This window comes from Orycteropus afer, unplaced genomic scaffold (genome assembly GCF_000298275.1).
Source record: "Orycteropus afer afer isolate SDZICR_OR568_19922 unplaced genomic scaffold, OryAfe1.0 scaffold00157, whole genome shotgun sequence".
Taxonomy (NCBI): domain Eukaryota; kingdom Metazoa; phylum Chordata; class Mammalia; order Tubulidentata; family Orycteropodidae; genus Orycteropus; species Orycteropus afer.
This window is the reverse complement of record NW_006921744.1, coordinates 1667006-1673161: the sequence shown is the minus strand read 5'-3', so window position 1 is coordinate 1673161 and position 6156 is coordinate 1667006.

Genomic DNA, 6156 nt, shown 5'->3' with positions numbered 1-6156 from the left:
CCTCAGCTGCCCTTCAGGTCTGGAATGGAACCCACACCTGTGGTTTCCAGCCAAACAAAAGACAGGCATATGAGTTGAACATTTACCCGAGGTAGATACACTCCTTGAAGAGAAAAATCATGGGAGAAAGAAGGGCTGCTCATGCACAACTTAGGGAGCAGGAGTGCATGGAGGGGTGCACATCGGGAAGAGGTAACTATTGGGAGGAAGTGGGAGGGGAGCTGTTGCATTGTGGTAAATTGTGGTCAATGTTATGAGACAAAGTGTACGTGAACTGCTGTATGGAAAGTGAATTTGCTCTGTAAATCTTCACCCAGATCACAATTAAAAAATAAAATAAAATAATCAAGAGATGGAGGAACTAATCACCAATTTTATATAGAAAACAAAGAGACCTCAGATATGTAAAGCACTACTAAAGAAAAACAAAGTAAGAGGCCTCACAGTCCCAGATCTCAAAACCTAATACTTACCCACAGTACCTAAAACAGCTTAGCTCTGGTACAATGACAGACACATAGACCAAGAGAACAGAATTGAGAACCCAGAAGTAAATCCATCCATCTACGGACAGCAAATCTTTGACAAAGGGCCAAATCTCATTAAACTGGGAAGCGATGTTGTTGTTGTTGTTATGTGCCATTGAGTCAGCCCCAACACATAGCAACCCATCCTTGGGTTGCCAAGGCAGTTTCACTACGGAAGTAGATTGCCCTGTCTTCCTTTCCGAGGAGTGGCTGGTGGGTTTGAACCAGCAGCCTTCTGGTTAGCAGTCAAGTGCCTTAGGCACTATGCTACCAGAGGTTCTTCTGGGAAGAGATAGTCTCTTTAATAAATGGTGCTGGTAAAATTGGATATCCATTTGCAGGAAAATGAAACAGGGCCCTTTACAAAAACGAAGTCAAGTTGGATCAAAGACCTGAAGGTAAAACCTATAACCATAAAGACCATCAAAGCAAAAATAGGGACAAACTTAGGAGTCCTAATTCAGGGCATAAATACCCTGTCAATCATAACTAAAAACGCATAAACACCAGAAGACAAAATAATATGAGTTGAACATTTACCTGAGGTAGATACACTCCTTGGAGAGAATAAGCATGGGAGAAAGAAGGGCTGCTTTTGTACAGGGAGACAGCTCAGGGGGCAGGAGTGCATGGAGGGGTGGACACAGGGAAGAGGTAACTATAGGGAGGAAGTAGGAGGGGAGATGTTGCATTGTGGTAAATTGTGGTCAATGTCATGAGACAAAGTGTACGTGAACTGCTGTATGGAAAGTGTATTTGCTCTGTAAATTTTCACCCAAATTACAACAAAAAGAAAAAGAAAATCATCTAATGTGAAAAAAAAAACCCACCAGAAGACAAAATAGATGACTAGGAGCTCCTAAAAATTAAACACCAAAGTGTTTACCAAAAGAGTAAAAAGAGAAGCCACAGACTCAGAAAAAATGTTGACAATAACACAGCAAACTAGTGGCTAATCGCTAAACTTTATAGAAAACTTCAACACCTTGATGACAAAAAGACAAATAATATAATTAAAAAATGGGCAGAGCGCATGAACAGACACATTAACAAAGACATTCAGACAGCTAATATATGAAGAAATGCTCATGATCATTAGCCATTTGAGAGATGCAAATCAAAACAACAAAGAGATACACCTCCGCACTAATGGAGAAATTCAAAAAAGACAGAAAACAAACGCTAGCAAGGGTATAGAGTGAGCAAGACCCTCACACACTGCTGGTGGGACTGTGAAAACGTGCAACCACTGTGGAAAAAAGTATGGCACTTCCTTAAAAAGCTGGAAATAGAAATATCATATGATCCAACAATCCCACTTCTAAGTCTATATCCTAGAGAAATGAGCTGTAACACAAACAGATACATGCACACCCATGTTCATTGCAGCACCATTCACAATAACGAAAAGATGGAAACAACCTAAATGCCCTTCAACAGCGGAATGGATAAACAAACTATGGTACATACATTTTCTCTCCTCTCCTTTTCCTTTAACTCATCCAATCTTGCCTATATAGTAGATTGTTTACTTCTTAGGGTCATGTTTTCTGCTAAGAAACACAGTTTGGAGCACAGGAGCTGACCTGCAAAATTACAATTGAGACTTCACCCAATCCTACAAGGAGCTCTGGGGCTGAGATGACCCCTCAGAGCTGTTAGAAATTGAGGCAAAGGGGCTGGCCTTCACAAGCTGCTCCTAAGATAGAGTGGTTCCTTGGTCAGAGCAGTTGTCTGTGGCAGAAGACAATTTCCAACGATAGATACAGCTGTGAGCTGACAGCTCCTAATGTGGCCAGCCTGGGGATGAGAAAGTTATTCCTAAAGAGAGAATCTGAGAAGAGATCAAAGTGAGGGGGCAAAATCATGAGAGTGTCTGAAGTATTGTTTTGGTGTTAATTGTCATTGAGTTGGCTTCACCTCATGGAGTCCTTATGTAAAACAGAACAAAACACTTTCCTGTCCTGTGCCGGCTTCATGATCTTTGATATGCTTGAGGCCATTGTTGTGACTATTGTGTTAATTCATCTCATCAATGGTTTCCTTTGTTTTGATTGACCTTCTACTTTATCAAACATGACGTCTTTTGTACTGATTGGTCTTTCCTGATGACATGTCTACAGGAAGCAAAACAAAGTTTCACCACCCTCGCTTCTAAGGAGCATTCCTTGTGTATTTCTTCTAAGACTGATTTATTCGTTTTTTGGGCAGTTGTTTTTTGGGAACTCTGGTAGCATAGTGCCAAAGAAATTTGACTGCTAACCAGAAGGCTGGCGGTTCAAACCCACCAGCCACTCCTCAGAAGAAAGGTTGGGCAATCTACTTCCATAGTAATACTGCCTCCAAAACCCAAGGAGGGGTCGCTATGAGTCGGGTCCAACTCAATGGCACATAACAACAACAACAACATGGTATATTCAATATTCTTCACCAACACCATAATTCAAATGCATCAATTCTTCTTCTGTCTTCTTTTCTCATTTTCAATTGCATGCATATGAAGCAACCAAAAAGACCATGGCTTGGGTCAGGGATCAGTTTGCCATACTGTGATGGATTTTGTGTTGCTGTGATACTGGAAACTATGTCATCAATATGTCAAATGCTAGCAGGGTCATCCTTGGTTTCAGCAGAGCTTCCAGACTGAGATAGGCTAGGAGGAAAGGCCTGGCAATTTATTCTATAAATCAGTCAGTGGAAACCTAGACTGCTGGTATTAGGCTGTCCTTAACTCCCAAGTTACTTTTAGGTCTAGATTTCTCACACAAGCAGAATAGACATTAATATCATTCCCTTATACTTAGCCTATAGAGTTCTGCTGGCATAATGACTAAGGCATTTGGCTGCTAATGAGATGGCCAACAGTTCAAATCCATAAGCTGCTCCGTGGAAGCAAGATGAGGCAGTCTATTTCTAGAAATATTTACAGCCTCAGAAACGCAATGGGGATTGCTATGCGTTGGAATCAACTCTACGGCAGTGGGTACACTTAGCCTCCATTTACATTCTGTAGTCAATAAACCAAATTCGGTGACTCAAGATGGTGGTCCCAATCATCTTAATAGGAATCCCAAGTGACAAAAACATAGCATATGGACTCCTTAAACAGCACAAATGATACCATCATGTTCATCATTCTTCTTAGAGGTTGCAGTGAACTGTTAATTTGTGCCTGCTATATTTCAGCTAAGGAGCTCTGGTGGCATTGTGGTTAAAGCAGTGGGCTTCTAACCCAAAGGTCAGGGGTTCAAACTCATCAGCTGCTCCATGAGAGAAAGATGGGACAGTCTGCTTCTGGAAAGATTTACAGTCTTGGAAATCCTATGGGGAGTTTCTACTTTGTCTTGTAAGGTCACTACGAGTCAGAATCAACTCAACAGCAATGAGTTTGATTTTCATTTGGTATGCTTCAGCTGCAAAAATACTGGCCTGGACTGACTTTAAGCTTTTAAGTTAAATTCATGCTTTTCAGTCCTCACACATTCAGAAGGAGATTATATTTTTTAGTTGAAACTCTTTACCCTTATAAACAGTAATCAGGCAAGAAAAAGTTTGGTCTTTATGGAATCTACAAATTTACACACTTGGAGGGAAGCAAAACTGCCTTCTAAATGACCATAATTTTGCAAACCCTTTATTCCTCAAGTAATTAAAGATGAGATTTCATACTTTCAATTTAGTACACAATCTAAATTTTAATTTACCACATTGTACTCCTAAAAGGCAATCTCATAAAGAGAAAGAGGTCCTCATTTCAGACAGGTAATTTAACATGGTGCCATTTCATTTGAAATGTTCGGACTCTACCTTCCACAAAAATAACTGCTATTGAATTCAAAACACATTCCATTGGATCAAAACTTATACCTCTAATTATCCAGTCTAATTTTATGATGGTCTCAGTCAAGTCTCTAATCTGTTTATAGACTTACTCTTTTTTGAATCATTGTCCTTGTGACAGATACTCAAAGTTGCTATCTGGGACTCCTTACGTTTTTGGAGTCCTTGGATGGTACAACAACTAACACACTTGGCTGCTAACCAAAACATCAGCAGTTCTAGTTCACCCAGAGGCACTTCGGAAGAAAGGCCTAGCAACCTACTTCCAAAAAATCAGCCATTGAAAACCCTGTGAGGTACAGTTCTACTGTGACACACATGGGGTTGTCATGGGTCAGAATCAACTCAGTGGCATCTGGTTATAACATCATTTTGAAATTCAGTTCATCTTCCTCAAACTGTCCATTACAGAATATCAAATCATGAACTCTTTGGCAAATTTCAGGCTGTGTAACTTTGGAATTGTAACTTGGGGGATTGAAAATTTGTGGAGGTTGGCTGTGTTAACATTAAGAGCAGAAGACATAAAAATTGCCTTCTTGCAAAGGATCTGATAATTCAATTAATTTAACTAGCAATTGTATTAAGATGGTTGTTAATTCCCTGAAAAAAGAGTAAAAACTTTCAGTAACTAATCTCTAAAGATGCATTTAATGACTCTTCTTGGAATTATATTAAATTATATTATACTCAGGCAAATCTATGCTATTATGTCACAGCTAAAGATTTGGCACGTGCTTTATAAGACCCAAAATAAAATAACCACATGTCATTGTCTCGTTCCATTTATTTTGGGGAATAAGTAGCACCCTTTATGAGAATATTATTAAATTTCATAAGAAGACACAACCTGGTGCCTCAAAGGTTGTGTGTACGAAGAAACATGCAGGGTTTGCAAAGACTCTGTATTAGCCTATTTATTAGAGCTGAAAGGAAAATTAGAGTTTAGATTCATATCTTTCCCCATGTAGATTTGACTGAAATGTAGGCATGTAAGGAGGTGAGTATGCAGGAAAGATTAGATGGTTTGGAAATAATTTATCCTTCTCAGCTTAATTTGAAATACTAACAAGGACAGGTCTTTTTGTCTTCCCCTTTGAGTTTTTAAAAGGCAGGATGTTCGTAACAATGCTTAATACTTAAATAACACCTTTCTTCTTCAAAGTGTTCTAAATACAGTAACTACCTGTTAGAATCTTTTCCCACTAGGATAAGAGAGCTTCTTACCTCAAACCCACCTATGTCCTCAAATGGCTCATAGTAAAGTACAGTGACAGCAGAAAACAGGGATAAAAGAATTGATCGACAACCACCCAGAATCATATAATTGTATAGTGACTGGCTAAAATCCCTTAAGATCTACCATGTTTTTTAATAAAACTTAATATTAGTTTTTCAATACAAAAGGAATATATGTTCATTATAAAAATATTTTTTAACTTTGCAAATTCAGGCAAGAAAAAAATAGTTTTAAACAATTCATTTTATGGTTTGAAACAGTGGCTTCATAACTTTGATCATTTCTTTGTTTTAAAAGAATCCAATGAGTTACAGTGAAAGTTTAGAAGTTTGAACTTGAAAGCAGATCTAGCATGACTAGAGAAATAGGATGTACCTGTAAAGAAATGAGAAATAGCAAGCTGTATACAGGGAGATACTAGAGCACATTTAAATGCAACATTTTAAAAATGTATATTTTTTTATTTTTATTTTTTTATTGTGATTTGGGTGAAGATTTACAAAGGAAATTCACTTTTCATACAGCAGTTCACATATACTTTGTCTCATG